This window comes from Budorcas taxicolor, chromosome 25 (assembly GCF_023091745.1).
Source record: "Budorcas taxicolor isolate Tak-1 chromosome 25, Takin1.1, whole genome shotgun sequence".
Lineage (NCBI taxonomy): Eukaryota > Metazoa > Chordata > Mammalia > Artiodactyla > Bovidae > Budorcas > Budorcas taxicolor.
Window position 1 is genome coordinate 39,870,397 of NC_068934.1, and position 21,208 is coordinate 39,891,604.

The window sequence follows — 21,208 nt, forward strand, 5'->3', positions numbered from 1 at the left end:
GAAGGAACAGCAATGAGAAACAGCTACATGGACCTGAACTGTGCTCAAGAAAAAAGAGGCAGACTGCTCAGTAGAGATCTTCTAAGGACTGAAGTGAGGATGATACATACCACATGATGCAATTTAGTTTGAAACTGCTTTTCCAACTCAGGTCCCAAATCTCTCAATTCTTCAGCTTCTAAATAGCTTGTCTTTGTTACCTCACATTCTGACCTACCTGTCTCACCTTCCTTATTTCTGTTCACATCACTTCCCCATCTAGTCCACCAACATTGCAAGATCCAGTACTGAGGAGTTAGCAATGCTTTCTAGAAGTGGGTACAAACACAATGACTATTTCTACTTTAATATTAGTTTCTCCTGATCAAAGTCTTTTGAAGGACTGATATGGCTAGAATTATCGAGATCTCACATTTGAGACCTTTTAAAAATCATTTCTTGTTACATTGGTCTGTTGGTGGTGATGCAGTCTCATAGTTGTTCAGGTCTGAGAAAGTATTTTATCTTGGTTTTGATATGTATTTTTCTTGGGTATATAATTCTGAGTCAATTATATTTCTCTCAGCATTTTAAGATGTGGTGCCAGTGTCCTCTAGCTAACATTGTTTCATATGCCTAATCTGCTGTCTTTCCATTTTTTATTCTACTATGTCTGGTTTTCCTTCTGGTTACATTTCTTTGGTTGACTGTTTTAAACAATGAATTATCATGCACCTTTGAATAGTTGTCCTATTTCTTGTCCTTGATTTAATTGAACTTCTGTGTTAATGGGTTTAAAGCTTTCTTCATATCTGGAAAATTTTCAGCCAGTAATTATGAAGTTCTTTTCTCTATGCTCCTTCTTTCACTTCCTGTGGGATTCCATTTACATATATTTCAGTATTCTTAAAGTTGTTTCAAATCTCTCTGATGCACAATTAATTTTTCCCACAGTCTTTTCATTCCTATTTTCTATGTCTCTATTTAACGTACTCAATATTCTTCAGCTTCATGAATATAAAGATTATCATTCTAGGAAGCATTTTAATGTCCTTCCTGCTAATTATGTAATGTATATTTTAACTGTGTTTTAACTAACTGATTTTTCCCTCATTATGGATATTTTCTTGCTTCTTTACACATTGGAATTTTTTTTTTCTTTTGAAATTTATGTATTTACCTTAACTAGAGGATAATTACTTTACAATATTATGATTTACCTAGGACAAGTATTTTCGCAATTCATATAGAAATCTTAAATTGGACATTGGATATGTCAATTTTGACCCTTTGGATGCTGGATATTCTTAATTTTTATAAACTATTCCTGGCACTGTTTGCAAACACTGTTATATTCTTGGGAACAATTGTATTTTTTGAAGGCTTGCTATTCAGGTTTTTTAGCTGATATATGACCAACCTTTAGACCAGGTTTACTATTCCCCACTAGTTAGGCAATATTGTCTTCAGGACCATACTGATGTCATGGGAATTATGAGTAATTTCCATGCTGGTGGGTGGGAATACCATTAGACTTGGTGCAATTTGAGACTCAAGGATTGTTCCCTATAATCCTGACCAGTACTATCAACTCTCTGCTGAAAACTGGAAAGGTATCACCTGTACACTCTCAGAGTTCTCTGTGTGTAGCTCTCTCCTGTGAACTCTAACTATCTAGAGTCTCAAGTCTCTCTTCTTGGGAAGACCATTTGTCTCTGCCTAGATAGCCCTTCCATGTATGTGTTGGAAACTATTTCTAGAGTTGGGGCAATTGTAGAACTCACCTTGCTTGCTCCATGCCTCAGGAATCCATTTTCTGCTGCCTGACATTTTATGTAGAAAACTGCTCTTTCATTTATCTCTTCTGCTCTCAAGTTGTTTGAGACAGGAGGATAAATGTGTCCTTTGCTCCATTATGTCTACCAAAATGGAGGTCCCCCTGCAATCAGAATTCACTGAATGCCTTGTGAATGCTAGGCAGTGATTACTGTGCATAGGTGCAGACTAACTAGGGATATGTGCTGGGGCTTTGGGAAGCCCCATCTTGCTAGAGAAACTTGACAATTACAACTAGCATTTGCTATGGGGTATGTTCAGTTCAGTTCAGTCACTCAGTCATGTCTGACTCCTTGCAACCCCATGGACTGCTGCATGCCAGGCTTCTCTGTCCTTCACCAACTCCTGGATCTTGCTCAAACTCATGTCATCGAGTCAGTGATGCCATCCAACCATCTCACCCTAGTCATCCTCTTCTCCTGCCTTCAATCTTTCCCAGTAATAGGGTCTTTTCTGATGAGTAAGTTCTTCACATCAGTTGGCCAAATATTGGAGTTTCAGCTTCAGCATCAGTCCTTCCAATGAATATTCAGGATTGATTTCCTTTAGCATGACTGGGTGGATCTCCTTGTAGTCCAAGGGACACTCAAGATTCTTGTCCAACACCACAGTTCAAAACCTTCAGTGCTTCATTTCTCACCATTCTTTATGCTCCAACTGTCACATCTATATATGAATACTGGAAAAAATCATAGCTTTGTTTATGCTGAACTTTTTCTGCAAAGTAATATCTCTGCTTTTAAAAATGCTGCTAGGCTTTTCATAGATTTTCTTCAAACAAGCAAGCATCTTTTAATTTCATGGCTAAAGTCATCATCTGTGGTGATTTTGGAGCTCCCAAAAATAAAGTCTCTCACTGTTTCCATTGTTTCTCTGTCTATTTGCCATGAAGTGATCATTTTCTGAATGTGGAGTTTAAGCCAGATGTTTCACTCTCCTCTTTCACTTTCATCAAGAGGCTCTTTAGTATCTCTTCACGTTCTGCCACGAGGGTGGCATCATCTGCATATCTGAGGTTGTTTATATTTCTCCCAGCAACAATGATTCCGCTTTGTGCTTCATCCAGTTGGGCATTTCGCAGGATGTACTCAGCATATAATTTAAATAAGCAGGGTGACAATATACATCCTTTAATTGCTCCTTTCCTGATTTGGAACCAGTCTGCTGTTCCATGTTCAGTTCTGTTGCTTCCTGACCTGCATACAGATTTCTCAGAAGGCAGGTAAGACGGTCTGGTATTCCAATCTCAGTAAGTTTTTCACAGTTTTTTGTGATCCATACTGTCAAAGGCTTTTGTATGGTCAGTAAAGCAGAAGTAGGTATATTTCTGGAATTCTCTTGCTTTTTCTATGATTCAACAAATGATGGCAATTTGATCTCTGGTTCCTCTTCCTTTTCTAATTCCAGCTTGAACATATGGTATTTCACAGTTCATGTACTGTTGAAGACTTTCTTGGAGAAATTACTCTGGTAGTATGTGAGATGAGTGCAACTGTGTGGTAGTTGAACATTCTTTGAAATCGCCCTTCTTTGGCATTGCCACGGCTGAGTTTTCCAAATTGGCTAGTATATTTAGTGCAGCACTTTAACAGCATCATCTAGGATTTGAAATAGCTCAACTGCAATTCCATCACCTCCACTAGCTTTACTCTTAGTGATGCTTCTTAAGGCCCCCTTGACTTCACATTTCAGGATGTCTAGCTCTAGGTGAGTAATCACACAATCGTGGTTATCTGGGTCATTAACATCATTTTTGTATAGTTCTTCTATATATTCTTTCAACCTTTCTTGATATATTCTGCTTCTCTTAGGTCCATTTCATTTCTATCTTTTATTTGGCCCATCTTTGCATGAAATAATCTTTCCCTATCTCTAATTTTCTTGAGCAGATCTCTGGTCTTTCCCATTCTATTGTATTCCTCTATATCTTTACACTGGTCACTTAGGAAGGCTTTTTTAAAATCTCTTCTTGCTATCTTTGGAACTCTGCATTCAGATTGGTAGGTGTTTATTTTCTCTTTTTCCTTTTTCTTCTCTCCTTTTCTAAGTTATTTCTAAGGCATCCTCAGACAACCATTTTTCCTTTTTGCATTTCATTTTCTTGGGGATGGTCTTGATGAGGTATGTACAGATCAAAAAACAAAGATCACTGCATCCAGTTCCATTATTTCATGGCAAATACATGGAGAAACAATGAAAGCAGTGACAGACTTTGTTTCCTTGGGCTCCAAAATCACTGCAGATAGTGACTGCAGCTGTGAAAAAAAAAGACACTTGGTCCTTGGAAGAAAAGCTATGAAAAACCTTGACAGCATACTAAAGTAAACATTACTTTACCAGTAAATATCTGTATAGTAAAAGCTATGGTTGTTCTAGAAGTCATGAGTGGATGTGAGAGTTGGACTATAAAGAAAGTTGAATACCAAACAGCTGATGCTTTTGAACTGCAGTGTTGGAAAAGACTCTTGAGAGTCCCTTGGACTGCAAGGAGATCCAACCAGTTCATCCTAAAAGAAATCAGTCCTGAATATTCATTGGAAGGACAGATGCTGAAGCTGAACCTCCATTACTTTGGCCAATTGATGGGTAGAACTGACTTATTATAAAATACCCCGATGCTGGGAAAGATTAAAGGCAGGGAGCAAAGAGGAAGACAGAAGACGAAACTGTTGGGTGGAATCATCAACCTGATGAACATGAGTTTGAGCAAGCTCTGGGAATTGGTGATGGACAGGGAAGCATGGCATGCTGCACCCCATGTTATAGCAAAGAGTTGGACATGACTGAGAGACTGAACTGAACTGATGTACAGAGGATAATCAGGGAGCAGACAGACGTCTTCAAGGAAGGAGGAAGGAACAATTCCTGGATAGCTGACAATTTTGGGTCAGCAAGCCATTTGAAGCTGGAGAAGCTGTACTGAAGCAATTCTACGCCACGTGGAGAGAATGGTAGGAGAAAGGCTGGGCAGCAGTGCTGGGATTTCCCAGAGGACAAGATCCTTGTTCTACTAAGCTTTATCAATGCTCAAAATTGTTAGGTGATTGGAAACATGAGTTTTGTTTTGGAAGTGGTAGAGCAATATTCAATGAAAGGACTGATGATGAAGATGAAGTTTCAACACTTAGGCCAATGATGTGAAGACCCAGCTCATTGGAAGAGACCCTGATGCTGGGAAAGATTGTGAACAGGAGAGGGAATAAAAGGATGAGATTGTAAGATGGCATCACCTACTCAAAGAACATGAGTTTGAGGAAACTATATGAAATAGTGAAAGACAGGGAGGCCTGTTTTGTTGCCGAACATGTAAGCACAAAGAGTCAGAAATGACTTAGCAACTGAATGATACCAATGAGGACACAGGGGCCAGTGAAGGCTCTGGTCCTGGTTGGAGTAGAGAAGACTTGAGCGGAAGGGGAGGCTTCCCATTCTCTGGTTCAGGTCCTTGAATCCAAGGCAAGAAGCACAAGATTTTGAATGTGTTACCAAATATTGTTTTCTTAATAAAACAAAAAACTGTTTTCTGCAGGAGTGAGAATTTGACTGAGTCTGTTCTCTAGATTTTACTGAGGGATGTGGAAGGGATCTGGAGTGGGCTGAGTCTGCAAAAATTAGGTGACCAGCTGCTGGAGGGCCAGGCTTATGGTAGACATTCTGCACTAGATGGAAAACAAATACAGAGGAAAAAGTGCCAATGTATCACATTGTATCAGCAGATCACTTCAATGGTGTTTTGGACCAAGCAAGAAATGCATGATGGGTGGTTTGCTTTTATCAATTCTTGTGGGTAGTTAGATGACTAAATGTTTGGTTATTTAATTTCATGTTGGAATTATGCTTGGGAAAAACACTTGATGAAGTCCAACATATTTCATCATGAAACAGCAAGTATAGGAAGTCACTAAGGCAACTATAGGTAATTTAAACATGAAGGGTCAAATGGGGAAAGATTCATTTAACTGGCTGAGATTGGACTTTACAGGTGGCCATTTTTGTTACTATGACAAGTAGCCATAAGAGCTACTTGTTGCTACGCTGGAGATGTGGGCAATTGTAAAGAGATCAAGAGCCTTTAGGACTTTCCTTACAGTGTGACTTCTTGGGAGAAGTAGTTGACAAGGAAAGGCTGACTGGTAAGGCTGAGGAAGGGAGTAATCTGAGCCAGTAATCATTAGCTCTGGTGGGAGCCTAGACAACAGAAGCATCAGCTCAGTCAGAGTTCTGGGTCAGGGTTCCGAAATAGATGTCATTTGGCTTGAATCAATATTTAGCCTTGGGGATGGCAGACATAACCTCTACACAGAAGACTTCCTTCTTCCCAGGTGGCAGAATAATTCATATTTGTTCCAGACTGGGGAACCCAAAAAGCCCTCTCAGGGCCACTTGCTCTTGCAGGCACACATGCAATCTAGAAAGTGGAATTATCATCATGGTGCCCATTTTCCAGATGAGAAAACTGAGGTTAAGAGACTTGATCAAGCTCACACAACTAAGCATGTGAAAAGCCAAGCACTACCCCAGGTAACAGTCCTCTAATTGTGTGTTTTTGCTCCACACCTACTGGGAGTGGTGAGTGGTGATCTGGAAACAATGCTTAGGCAGAAGCAAACAATATTCACGTTTAAATTGAAGAAAGTAAAGAAAACCACTAGAACACTCAGCTATGATCTAAATCAAATCCCTTATGATTATGTAGTGGAAATGAAAAATAAATTGAAGGGATTAGGTCTGTTAGCCCGAAGAACTACGGTTGGAGATTTATAACATTGTATGGAAGGTAGTCATCAAAGCCATCCTCAAGAAAAACAAATGTGAGAAGGCAAAGCGGTTGCCTGAGGAGGCCTTAAAAATAGCTGAGAAAATAAGAGAAGTGAAAGGCAAAGGAAAAAGGGAAAGATATACCTAATGGAATGCAAACTTCCAGAGAATAGCAAGGAGAGATAAGAAAGTCTTCATAGCTGAATAGTGCAAGAATTAGAGGAAAACAATAGAATTGTAAAGAGTACAGGTCTCTTCAAGAAAAGTGGAGATACTAGAGGAACAATTCATGTGAAGGTGGGTACAATAAAGGACATAAAGTCAAAGACCTAACAGAAGCAGATGAGATTAAGAAGAGGTGGCAAGAATGCACAGAAGAACTAGACAAAAATCGTCATAATGACCGGGATAGGGATGATGCTGGGGTCACTCACATAAAGCCAGGTATACTGGAGTATGAAGTCAAGTTGGCTTTAGGAAGCATCACTACAAGAAAAGCTAGGGAAGGTAATGAAATTCCAGCTGAGCTGTTTAAAATTCCTGAAGAATAAGTCTGAGTGAACTCTGGGAGTTAATGATGGACAGGGATGCCTGGCGTGTTGCGATTCATGGGGTCGCAAAGAGTTGGACACGACTGAGCGACTGAACTGAACTGAAGGCTGTAAAAGTGCTGCATTCAATATGTCAGCAAATTTGGAAAACTCAGCAGTGGCCACAGTGCTGGAAAAGGTCAATTTTCATTCAATCCAAACGAAAGGCAATTCCAAAGAATGTTCAACCTATCATGCCATTGTGCTCATCTCACTTGCTAGCAAGGTAATGCTCAAAATCCTTCAAGCTAAGTTTCAACATTACATGAACTGAGAACTTCCAGATATACAAACTGGTTTGAAGAAACAGAGATCAAATTGCCAACATCCATTGGATCATAGAGAAAGCAAGGGAATCCCAGAAACACATTTCCATCTGCTTCACTGACTATACTAATGCCTTTCACTGTGTGGACCACAACAAACTGTGGAAAATTCTTAAGGAAATGAGAGTACCAGATCACCTCACCTTTCTCCTAACAAGTCTCTATGTAGATCAAAAAGCAGCAGTTAGACATGGAAAAGCTGAAAGATATAAAACCAGGAAAGGAGAATAACAAGGTATACATTATCACTCTGGTTATTTAACTTATTTGTAGGATACATCATTCAACATGCTGGTCTGGATAAATCCCAAGCTGGAATCAAGATTGCTGGAAGAAGTATCAACATTCACAGATATGAAGAAGACACCACTCTAATAGCAGAAAGCAAAGAACTAAAGACCAATTGATAAGGAGAGGAGATGAAAAAAGCTGGCTTAAAACTCAACATTCAAAAAACTATTCACAAAAAGACACTCAACATTCATGGCATCCAGTACCACCACTTCATGGCATATAGATGAGGGAAAAGTGGAAACAGTGGCAGATTTTATTTTCTTGGGCTCCAAAATCACTATGGACCTTGACTGCAGTCACAAAATTAAAACACACGTGCTCCTTGGAAGGAAGAAAGGCTATGAAAAACCTGTACAGTGTATTAAAAAGCAGAGACTCACTTTGCTACAGAGGTCTGTAGTGTAACAGCTATAGTTTTTCCAGTAATCAGGTACAGATGTGATATCTAGACCATAAGAAATGGTGAATGCCAAAGAATTGAGCTTTCACACTGTGGTTCTTGAGAAGATTCTTGAGAGTCCCTTATACAACAAGGAGATCAAACCAGTCAATCTGAAAAGAAATCAACCTCTGACCACTGCTGTCTCAGCTGAGGCATCTACTGAGGGCCTCCAGGTGGAAAGAACAGATGCTTACACTGCAAAAGTGCCTAACCATGGCAGCTCCAAGCAAACAGTTTGTAGCCCCACCCATGGAGGAAGCTCAGAAAGGCTGAAGGTCTGTGTACCCTGGGTCTTCCAATACATGCATTGCATTCTCCCCAGCAGCATTGGAGGCCATGGAAGGGGCATTCTGTACTATGGAGGAGAGGGATGGCTCAGATATCCACTGGGGCCATCACTTACCCAGTAGGACTGGAAAGGACAGAGCAGGCATATTCGGCAGAGACCTGGTGACTGGGTGTGGGAACAAAAGGGAACCAGCTCTCCATGAAGTACCTCACCCAAAATCCCCTGGAGGACATGCCCAGTGATAAGATTATCTGAGATGGGATGAAGAGACTCTATTTCATTACCCCTAATAATTCCTCTGAATGAGGAGGTGGTGGAGTTGGTGGGTCATCACAAACTCTTCCATGGCCTAGACTATCTCCCAGTCACTTTCTTTGGGGCTGCCTCTCCCGAGCTTAAGTCATGTAGTTCTGGAGGGAATTGACAATCACGTGTGCTGCTGGGTCAGGGCCACAAGACCATGTAAAGCCAATCATAGGACCCCATGGCCCTGCCAGGATGGCTGATCTAGGACTGCACATGTGATCTGAGATGGGTCATTCAGAGAACACCCTCAAACTCTGATGTCTTCAACTTTTTCTTTTGTTATTGGAGATGCCTTCAGGATATAAAACCCTAGGGCAGATAGCTTGGACTCCCTCACTAGGTGTAGAAGCCTTAAGGAAGAAAGTTGTCAGGCTAAGACCATCAAAGAAGAGGGAAGGGAAAGAGTGAGTGTGTGAAATAGAGAACTGATGATTTCTGATTTCTTGGGTCCAGTCACAGAGATCTTTGTATTTGCTCTGAGTCTTGTGTCCTGGATTCCCAGAATCATTTCAATGAGTTGCCCCTTTCCTTGAAGCCAGTGGGAGGCGGGCTCCTCTCAACTGTGATTCAGACTTTGTTCTAGATCCTTCCCGATCATTGTACACCTCCCAGACACAAACAGAGGCACCCGTTTGTTTCAGCACCATTAAGAGTGAAACCCTTTATTCTTTATTGAGAACAGGGTGTGCAGACCACCAAATACAGTTCACCAGCAGCCTGGGCAGGAGTACCCTAAGTGTGATTTAGTGTTTGCTCGGAGCGGCCTTAGTGATCCTTAACCACTCCAAGCATTTATACTGCCTGTGCCAGGCCAATCCTGTCATTTCCTCGACTGAAGACTGAGAAATACAACCTCAGGAAGACGTCACCCAGGATCCAGGTCTCTCTAGATGTCCTCACTGTGTTCTCTTTAAAGGTGGTATAGCAGTGGCCTCTAAAATCCTGGGGGAGTCAGAGACACACACCAGTCAGCCTGAGGCCTTATGTGCAACTCCCACAAATATCAGGAACCAGCACATTTCCTGGCTTTATTTCCCTCTTTTGGTAAGTATCAAGGGATTTTCTCCTTAGCAGGGGATATGAGAGTTCATCCACAAGCAAAAAAGTCCAAGACATGAGGTTGCCATGAGGAAGGGTGTGGGGGAGGGAAAGACTGGGAGTTGGCGATACAGAGGAATGATAAACAACAAAGTCCTACTGAAGAGCATAAGGATATACATTAAATATCCAGTCATAAACCACATGAAAAAGAATAAGAAAAAGAATATGTATTTCTGTATGTATATAACTGAGTCACATTGCTGTGCAGCAGAACTTAAAGCAACACTGAAGATTAGCCACACTTCAATATAATTTTTAGAAAAGAAAAAGAGTGTCCATTGTTCTCCTCTCTCCCTGTTTCTTTCCTTCTGACTCCTGCTCTTGTTTTCTCTGCAGAGAATGCTGGTTCTCCTCCTGCATTCCCACAATCCATACTTTATTTTTAAAAAAACTTTTTTTTGTATTGGAGTATAGCTGATTAACAATATTGTGAGTTACAGGTGGACAGTAAATGGACTCAACCATATGTATAAATGTATCCTGGTCCCAAAACTACTCCTCCCATCCAGGTTGTCATATAATTGAGTGGAGTTCCCCATGCTACACAGTAACTCTCATGGTTGGTTATCCATATTAAATAGAGCAGTGCCCACAACACGTTCTTGAAGACTTAACTTAGGAACTCTGGGAAGCCTCCTTTGGCCTGCACTCACCCTCTTTGGCCACTCCAGGCTTGGGTGGGTAACGTACTCTGGATCCCCATCCCCACCTGTCAGTCTGTAGCGCTCATCATCCCGAGTAAGTCCCATGCCCGAATGAAAAGCACCTTGGGATGCCTTCTGCATGGAATCCAGTGCAGTTTTGCCTAGAACCAAGCAACCCTCCATATGGTTCCACGATTTTAGTTTTAGAATTCCTGAAATTCCCTCCCTTCCTCAAAGTATTCTTTGAACCCATCAGCCAGCTCTGAAATCCCAAAGGGAGCTGACATGAAGTCTCCACCCTGTGCTGGGGCTAGGCAGTCACTGTGCACCCAGTCACATTAGCATCCAGCCTCCCCACAGAAGGGTCAGGTATCCCAACTCACAAAGGGTGCAGCCAGCCAGAGTTAGGGGAAGATGCATCTGAAAACTAGGGTGACCATGTAATTTATGATGCAAACAAGGAAAACTGCAAGAAGGGAAGGGAGACTGTTAACTCCTGTGGTAGGAGAGCACACTGGGAGTCCCCAGTCATTCTCCATGTCACATGACTTATTTCAAGGACCACTAGAGCTGACTTTCCGTGTTCATCTATCTGAGGGTTCAGATTGAACTGAAGCTCTTTGAACGCTGAGGACCTGAGTGTTCCCCTCTCCTTGTGACTCCCACCATGCCAGCATGGCGTGGTGTCTCCACATTTATTTCAGGATGATCAGTGTCTCAGAAAGCCCTTTACTCTCAAATGGTTCCTCTTGTGGGAGGCTCTGGCCAGGCTCAGGGCTCAGCAGCTTCTGCAATAGTGCGAGATGGCCTGCAGAGGGCAGCCTCCTCCCAGCAGCAGCCCAAGGGTTCCTGCAAGTTCCTATTTAAAACAACCCCTCAGGGTTCTCCCCTCATCTTGAGCATGTAGGCTTGAGCTGGGACTGGGTAGTTGATGTCATTGTGGTGAAGATAATAGAGGACAGGGTATTGACTGCAAAACATGAAACGTAGTGCTGTTAGAGAGAGAGGGAGAGAGAGGTTGGCCCTGGAGATCCTTCTTGTGTGTGGAGATTGGGAGTGACCCTGGGGCATGACCCTTCACCTCAGAACCCCGTGGCATGGCGCCAATGAGCTTCTGGATGTTATTGACCAGTCTTCTTGGGCCAAAGATCAGTAATGTCCCGGTATCCATAAGGGCCTCACAGCCACCAGAACAAACAAAACCTTTCTTTTCATGGAGATGCTGAGAGACATTGTGACAAAGCAGGCATCAAGGTCTCCCCACAGATGCCCCCTTCCCGACTGTCTTCTAAACAGCCCTTTGTCTCTTGCCCTCCTTTCCTTTGCTCCCGACACGGCACCTTCCTTGACATTCTTGAATGCGGTACTTGAATATACCAGGCTCTTTTGCACCTTGACACAAGCTGGTCTTCCTTCCTAGAGGAGGCCTCTCCCTTTTGACTAGCAAATTTCTTCTCATCTTCCAGATTTCAGATTAATTGTCATGGTTTCATGGTTTCAGGGAAGTCTTTCCCCTGCTGTTTAACAGTCTCCTTTCTTGACAATCTCTGTAGACACTTCCTCATGTCTAGCATGTACCAAAGTCACAATTCACTATGTGTGTGTCTCATTTCCTGTGCATCTGCCTTCTTAGATGTGAGGGCAAGTTTTATTCTCAATGCCTCCTTAAAATGCCTGAAACACAGTGGATGCCCAAAGCTTGTCTGTTTAGTGAGTGAATGAAGACTGTGAAAATAATGAATGAGAAACATCCAGAGAGCTGTATTGTGTCGGGAACAAATAATGGGTCAATCGCAGAATGAAGATGGAGATTCACAAGGGCAGCAGATTCTCATAGTGGTGGGAGAGAGGGGCTCCTTTTGGAGAGGATGTCTGCCAGCACTGCTCCTACAACCAGCTCAGACCCTGAGACCCTGGCCAGGAAATACATGACTAGCCCACAGAAACTCCAAAGGACAGGTCAGCTTTTGTCTGAGGGTATCACACAGTATCCTATCAATTATGTATCTTGTCCTCAGGTCACTCCTGGATCCCACCTTCCTGATTCTCTGTTATAGCCCCTGCCCCATTGTGAGCCCATGAACGTGGGGTGTCTTTTTTATTAGTTGCTTTCACATCTTAAGATTTCAGTAAATCTCTCTTCACTGCTCAGTAGTCGTTCCCTTAGGAGACCAGATCTTCCCATGTGCTCAGGACTCTCCGTGTTTTTAAACTGACATTTATCTGTACTGAGATCTTCCTATGTCCCCGGTAGCCCTGGACAGTTGGTCATCTTATACCTCTGTTCAGGCTGGAGAAATTCTCCCTGAATCTCTGTTCACCACACTGTAGAGTCCTCTAACCATGCTCCACACCTCACAGAGCAGTGGGTGCAATCCTCTCCCAGCTGCACAGACCCCTCTGGATCCTTTTCGTACCCTGGTCAGAAGGCCTGGGGATTATGAACAGAGTAGTTGTTTGCATATCTATCTGCTTCTGTGTTTGTTTGTATATGTGTTTGTACGTGTGTTTGTATGTGTCTCTGTGAGTGCTTGTGTGTCTCTGACTAGCTATGCATGTTTATATGTGTCCCTGTGTATGTTTATATGTGTCTGCTTGTGTGTTTCTATGTGTCTGTGTGTCTGTCTGTGTCATTGAAGGTGGTGTATATGTCTGTGTGACTGTATGTCTGAGAATGTATTTGTGTGTGTCTGCCTGTGTCCATGTACAGTAGCTGGAGCATCACTTGGGCTGACCCTCAGAGGGAGAGGCTTACCGGTCCATGTGTACACGCCAGTCGCCTGAGTGTGAAAGGTTGTTGTTGAATCATGCAAAGATGCTGGGGTTCTTGGCCCCCAGAGGAGAAGAATTCAATCCGGGGCCAGAGACGAGGCTTGATGGCTCAGAGCTTTTGTGTAATAAAGTTTTATTAAAGTATAAAGGAGATAGAGAAAGCTTCTGACATAGGCATCAGAAGTGGGCAGAAAGAGTACCCCCCTGCTAGTCTTCAGCTGGATGTTATATAGTCACCAGCAGTCTGTTAATGAAAGAAAGGAATGTCTTAAAACTCAGAATGGCACCAGACCCCTCACCCATATGATGCATTTTGGGATAATCTTGGCACCAAATGGTTCATCCTGGGCCATAAAATGATTAACTTGAATCTTGAAGAAGGACAGATCATCGTTCAAATAGTTTCATTTACATTGATTAGGGGAACAATAGTTGAGGATAACATACTGGTTTGTCAAGTAGGTTCTGAGCCAAGAGGCAGAACTGACAGAGTTTGGAGTAAATGCATAGTACATTAGCATAGCTTAAGATAAACATTTCCATAAGAAAAAGGCATTGGTTATCTCTAGGTTTGAGAATAGTTAACTTCAGGTGAAATCAGGTGTCATTATGGCAACAAACTATTTTAAGAGAAACAAACCTCCTTTTAAATTTGTATAGAGAAGGAAAAAATATCACTAATCTGTTTCCTCCTCTGCTTAAGAGAGATAAAAATGTCTGACACTTGCAGGCTATTTCCTCCATTTGGAGACCGCTGGCTTTCCTGCCTGTTACCCTCTCATTCCCCCCTTTTCTTTTAGGAGAATTATGTTGTCTAGGGAAAAGCGGCATCATTCTTGTTCCATAACTGCTTCCGAGGTGAGAAGGGGCGTTGTCCCTAAATTGGTGAGGCAACATATTCTCCTAATCCTCATATGGAGGATATCTGATCCAGGGGCCCCAAATAGTAGTTGGAGACAGCTGCAGCAGTAGCAGGAGTTTGAGCAACTGTTTGTAACTTAAAAGCTTTGATGCGGCTAGAAACAAATCCAGTTATACAGTTACAGATGCAGGGAGCAAACAAAACAATCAGAAGTATTGTAATTAAGATAGTTGTCCACCATGGGGAACCAGTTAACATCTCCCAAAGTGAGGCAATTGAGGTTTCAGGAGTAACCATGGCCCCAATCATCTTGTTCATGGGTTTAGTAAAATGAGTAACATTTGTGCTCATATCAGTTCTATATGTACAGCATTGGGTATGAATAATGGCACACGTTCCTCCTTGCACAGCTGTCAGAATATCTAAAGCCAATCTGTTTTGTAAAACCACCTTTCTAATTTGTGCTTGTTCAGCATTAACAGCTGAAATAGCCTTTTGAGAATCTTGTAATGCCTGTTGAGTAAAATTAGTTGAAGCATCCACTCGTAGCATAACATCTGTAGCTCCCAAAGAGGGAACACAGACTGCAGCCAAATAATCGTACCAGTGAAATACAGACCTTGCCCACTGAGTCTTAAGGTGGGGTAAATTAGCAGGCTTTTCTGGAAGCTCTGAAAATATAATGCCGTGAGTAAAGGCTAGACCCAAGGTCATCTCCCTATCCAACCAGGGGGAAGCCATGCCCATAGGTAAGAGCCACATATCCAGTAAGTCCCGTTTGGAGCAAGCCAGTGTGACTGAGATATCCAGTCCCAATTAGTGCCTGGCCAGACAAAGGGAGGACCTGAACTGGGGTTGGAAAACATGGGAATGATTATCTTGCATACTTCCTGAGGCAAAAATCCCAATTGTTTCCAATCATTGTAATTATGTTGTTGGCTAACTTTTGGAGATGGCTCTGTTTGTTCCCTGTATATAAGGGCAGTAGATATTAAACATTCTTTTTCAGGAGTTAGCCATATAACCTCATCCCATATTTGATAAACGTCAGGTAAAAAACCATTAGATCTAGACTTATTTGTCTTATGCATAGCAAAATAGTCATTGAACTGAGACAATTTATCATCAAAATTAAAAATCATATTATGTCCATAGTTAAAGTGCAAAGTGTTGCACCAGTCCATTTTAGGTTTGGTAGATGTCATCAGATGAAGAAGAGGCATCACATATGATTGTCATCGAAGGTATTCACTGACTTGGAGAAAATCTTTTCTTTGAAGTGGAGATGTGCACCATGAGAAGCCTTCCACTGATGAAGAGGGGCATGTTCCACAGACCCAGCGGTTAGACCGATTGTGGAATGCAGCATAGGAGTGAGCCCAGGACAGGAAGGCATTGTCTTGAGGATCCAATGGCAGACTCAGGATATTTGGAGTCAGCAGAAGTAAGCTCACATAGGTTATCAGGCCCATCTGAAAAGTACAAAGTCAGAGCATAGAAAGTAAAGACATAAAAAGATGTCACTTAGTTTTGGTCAGGGTGCCACCTCTTGAGTGTGATGTACCCACGAATCAATTCCTGGCATTTTGACAGCTGTGGGAGAAGAAAGAATAACCTGGTAAGGGCCTTCCCAGAGGGGCTCGAGTGCTGGCGATGGAATGAAACACCAACACTGCAGAGTGGTTTGAATCTTTGTATTTTAACTCCTTGCTTTTTACAGCTGCTTCATCTCATATCCTTTGCACAACAATCTACAGGTCAAGTTGCCAAGCACTATGATTTAGTGACTATACAGTGCGCAGGCGCAGGGCGAGATAACCTTTACCTTGACTTATTTATTGCAGCTAAGACTTTGTTTTGGGGAACTTCTTTATCAACTTAGAATCCGTTTTGTCCCTGGGTCTGTTCCTTTTGAGGAATCAGAGAAACATCTTTGTGTGCAAGAAATGTTTTTTCCCCACGGGAACAAACACAGGCTTTTTAGCTGAACATCTCGTTTGCAAGAATGTTCAGCCCTGGTTGAGAGTCTCGTTTGCAAGCACTTCTCAACCTTTTTTATACCTTGTTCCCTACACTCGAGGGATGGGCCCCCAGATCCCAGTGTTTTTATGAGGAGCTCAGTTCCTGGCTCAAATAGAGGCTTGCTTGAATCAGAGGCAGGGTCAGGAGCCATCTCCCGGAGTTCTGTTAATGCCTGTTGAAAAGCTGAGAGCTGAGTTACATAACTAGTTAATTCCAAGGCTTCAGGGTCTATAACAATCTCTGTGCATAAGAAAGGCCTTCCATAAATACATTCAAAGGGGGACAGTCCCTCCTTTTTGGGGGGCATTTCGAGCCCTCATTTAAGTTATGGGTAGGACTTTAATCCAATTGTCCTGCATCTCTTGAGTTAATTTGCGCAAATGTCTTTTGATAATGTCATAGCTTTTTCGACCTTTCCTGAGGATTGGTGTCTCCAGGAACAGTGTAAGTGATATTCTATTCCTAGAGCTTTAGATACCCCTGAGTTACAGCAGCTTTAAAGGCGGAGCCATTGTCACTCTGAAGGCTCCGTGGCAGCCCAAACCTGGGGATAATTTCATGGATTAAAATCTTTATAACCTCCCTACCCTGTTCACTATGACAGGGGAAAGCCTCAATCCATCCAGTAAAAGTATCTACCCAAACTTGTAAGCAAGAATATCCATTAGCTTTTGGCATATGAGTAAAATCAATTTCCCAGTCCTCTCCAGGATACTTCCCACTTTGTTGTAATCCAGATTTTGCTAGCTTTTCAGTCTTTGGGTTATTTTTCTGACAAACTTCACACCTTTTGATAATATTCTTTAAAGTTTTCATTACATTTTTACCTTCAAATAAATGAGAAGCCATTTGGTAAGTACTCTCTGCACCCAAATGAAAAACTCTGATGTATAAATTTTCCACTGAGCATTTTCAGCAATTGTTAATGGTCCACCCTCGGACTGTAACCATCCTTTATCAGTAATCTTTGCTCCTCGTTTCTCATATCTTTCTAATTCTTCCTCAGTATATTGTGGTTTTTCCTGTTCCACAGGACCTGTCCACATCAAAGACGTCTACACTTAAGGTGTTTCATAAAGTGCTGCTTTTCTGGCTTGACAGTCAGCCAGCTGATTACCTTCAGCTACTTTACTCCCATCCCTGCTGTGCCCCTTGCAATGCATAACAGCTACTTCTTTAGGACAATATATAGCAGTTAAAAGTCTCTCAATCTCTCTGAAAAGCTTAATAGGTTCTCCTGTTGCTGTTTTTCTTTTCATATTGCAGCATGAGCATGTAAAGTCAAATAAGCATACTTAGAATCCGTGTAGATATTTACCCGCTGCCCTTTCCTTAACTCTAGAGCTCAGGTCAGAGCCACAAGCTCTGCCAACTGAGCACTGGTTCCCTGGGGGAGAGATTTTGCTTCCAAAACCTGTTTTGCAGTCACCACGGTGTAACCTGCTTTATGCTTTCCATCCCGAACAAAAGAACGGCCATCTGTAAATATTTCCATGTCAGGATTGTCTAATGGGGTATCCATTAGATGTTCCCAAGCTGCATTGTTTAAAGTTAGGAATTGAGAACAATCGTGATCAGGTGTTTCATTTTCCTTCTCAGGAAGGAAAGTGGCAGGATTTAAATTTCCACCAACTTTAAGCTTAGTTACGGGTCTTTCTAACAACAATGACTGATATTTAAGAAGTCTGTCATCCAAATATTAATCTTAGAATTTAAGATTCCACTCACATCATGAGAAGTCAGTACAGTAAGGTTTCATCCATTAATAATTTTTAAAGCTTCAGGTGCTAATAAAGCCACTACCCCAATTACTCTTAGGCAGTGGGGCCACACAAGTGAAATTACATCTAATTCTCTGCTTAGATAGGCAATAGGTTGCTGGTGAGGCCCTCGGGGTTGTGTCAAAACTCCCAAGGCCATACCTTTTCTTTCAGTGACAAACAAATTAAATTCTGACCATGTGGGCAAGCTCAGAGCTGGAGGTTGCAGGAGAGCAGTCTGAAGAACCTTAAATGCCTTTTGAGTTTCTGGAGACCAAACCAATTTGTCAGTTTGGGCCTGCTGAGTTTCAGCTATAAGTCTATATAAAGGCCGGGCATGTTCCCCATAACCTGGAATCCAAATGCGACAGTAAACTGTGACTCCCCAAAATCCTCTCAATTGTCTTAAAGTCATAGGTAGGAGATGATTTAGTATAGGCTTAATTCTCTCAAGGCCTATGGCCCTAGTCCCTTCTGATATGATTAAGCCCAGGTATCTAACCGATTGTTGACAAAGCTGAGCCTTTTCTCTTGATGCCTTGTAACCACAGCCTGCCAGGAAGTTTAAGAAATCTTCTGAAGCTTGGGAACAAGCTTCCTCTGTCTCACCACAGAGCAAAATATCATCTACATATTGTAACACCACTGCTTCAGAGCTGTTAACTGAGAAGCTGGCTGTGTAGGCTCTTCAAACGCAAATAGAAATTGACTTTCTTCCGCCAAAGGCACTGAATAGAAGGTATCTTTCAAATCAATTGCTGAGAAATATTTGGCTCGTTCAGGAACTTCAGACAATATAGTATAAGACTAGGCACCACAGGATGTAAAGGAACTACAGCCTCATTTATCATACGTCAATCTTGAACTAGTCTTCATTTACCATTTGATTTCTTTATACCCAGATTAAGAGTGTTGCAAGGACAGTTACAGGGAATTAATAGTCCCTGCTCCTTTAAATTTTTGATGATGGGTTTTAACCCTTTCTTAACCTCAGGTTTCAGTGGATACTGCTTCTTATGTGGAAATAAGTGTTGGTCTTTGAGCTTGACAACTACAGGAATAGCATTTTGTGCTCGACCAACAGATTTTTCCATCAGCCCATACTCTAGGGTTTATATTTTGTTCAACTAAAGGGAGAGAAAGGGAGGGCTCCATATTCATGAAAACAGAGGCATGAACTTTGCTCAGTATATCCCTCTCCAAAATGGGTGAGGGAGATTCTGGCACAATCAGAAACTTGTGTGAAAACAGCACAGAATCCCAGTCTCAAGATAAAGAATAATTGAAATAATACCTTTTGGTTCGTCCAGACAGTCCCATTATGGAAGTGGATTGGGAAGAAAGTGGGCCAGGGGTTTCAGTAAGCACAAAGTAAGTTGCCCCAGTATCTAAAAGGAAATCAATGGATTGGCCCCCACAATTATTAATACTGGGGGTTCCTCAGGTGTAATTAGGATGGGAGCTTGTTTGGGGACCCCCAGGCACCTTCAATCCTGATTGTCTTGAGAGTCTGATCCCGGAGACCTACACCTCAGGGGGCAGTCTCTCTTCCAGTGTGGTCCTTTGCAGACCGGACATGGAGCTGGGGATGGCTTAGATGCCTGAGGGCAATCCAACTTGAGGTGTCCCTCCTTTCCACAGTAATAGCAAGCCCATCCCTTTTCACCTGGGTTCCTCTGGACATCTTTCTCAGGCTGTTTAAGAGAGTTTTTCACAGCCATTGCAAAGGCTTCTGCCTGTTCCTTTGTCTTTTTTTGCCTTTCTTTCTTTTCCTCATATTCCCTACCATAATAGACTGTCTGAGCCAGTTGTAACAGAGTATCTAAAGACTGATTTGGTCCATACACCCGTTTTAATAGCTTACGGCAGATATCTGGAGCCGACTGAGAAATCTGTCCTTTAAGAACTCTTTTCCCTTGTTCCTTACAGAACCGGTCTAATTGTCAAACAGTATTGTACTTAATAGACCCTCCAACTGGCCAGCATTCACTGTCCTGCAGTGGATACTGCGGCCATGTAGTATCATATAGGAAGACCAGGTGTGTCTTCTTTAAGCCCTGGCGATCAGTTTAAGCCCAGTTTTTCAGGATACAGCTCAAAGGAGTGAAGATGGAATTGTTAGCTCCCATCTATAAGCGAGAAAAAAGTGACCAGTGCCATTTTTTACCGGAGGCGTCCCTCCCTACTCTAGATGGGGGTGTAGACAGACTTTACACCGAAAGGTTTTCCTTCCTTGTTGGACTTGTTCTGTCCCTTACCGACTCAGGCGCCATCCTCATCCCTCCCAGTTCTACCACAGAGATGGGGTGGGGATGTACCAGGGGTAGACCTGATAGGATCCCTACCTGACGTCCAGCTCTTCGCCATTAACCTTGCTTGCCTCTGATGCCACCCAGGGTGCAATCAGAGTAACCTTCCAGAATGCCTTCCAAGCTAAGACCGCTGGGGAAAACATTCATCACCTGAGTGCCTATACACGACCCTGAGTATATTCTTGACCACAATAAGACTGATGCAGTGGATGTGTGCCCTCTTTGATGCCCCAAATAGACTTTGGAGATTCAAAGGACTTGAGAGAATTACAATCACCCTTATATTTTGTAGGGACTTTGGTTTATGAATCTGGTTGTAGAAAAAGGACAGAAACACAGGACAAGGTTGGACATCTCTGGGTCCCAGCTGACTGTGAGTTGAATTCCAGCCACCAGGCTTCACAGGCAGGTGTTGGTGTTATTCACAAGCCACCTTTGAAGAAGCAAAAGAGGAAAGAGTTTTTGGGCAGAGAGCAGTGTGGTCAAAGGGCCATTGGAATCACACGGGGCAAGATGAAAGAAGAGTGATTACTTATTTCTTTGCGCCAGCAATTCCTTGGTGTTTCTACTCCTGGCACAAGTACATGGAGATAGTCAGAGGCATTGGTGGTGCCCCTGGTACCTGATGCTCCTGGTGATAACCAGTTTGTGTACATGTCCCTGAGTCCAGAGCATATTCAGCCTCGTGATAGCCCCAGGTTCTCCCTTCTTGGGAATGCTGACATGCTGCATTGCTTCTAACTCATAACTGAAGCATGGGATGAGGTCATGGTGGTTGACCTCCATGAGGTGGTTGACCTAGGCCAAGTTCCAAGCATGGAAGGAAGGTTAGCAGTGGAAGGGTAGCCATTTATTAGGCTTGGTTACCTTGGTCCTTAGCAGGGTTACTACCCACATATAGCATGTTTTTCTCCC

General features: G+C 42.5%; 1 pseudogene; it reads right to left on the reverse strand.

Moving 5' to 3' along the window:
- Positions 1 to 9,612: 9,612 nt before the first annotated feature.
- Positions 9,613 to 21,208, reverse strand: part of LOC128068989 (pregnancy-associated glycoprotein 1-like) — a 35,654-nt pseudogene continuing 24,058 nt past the window's right edge.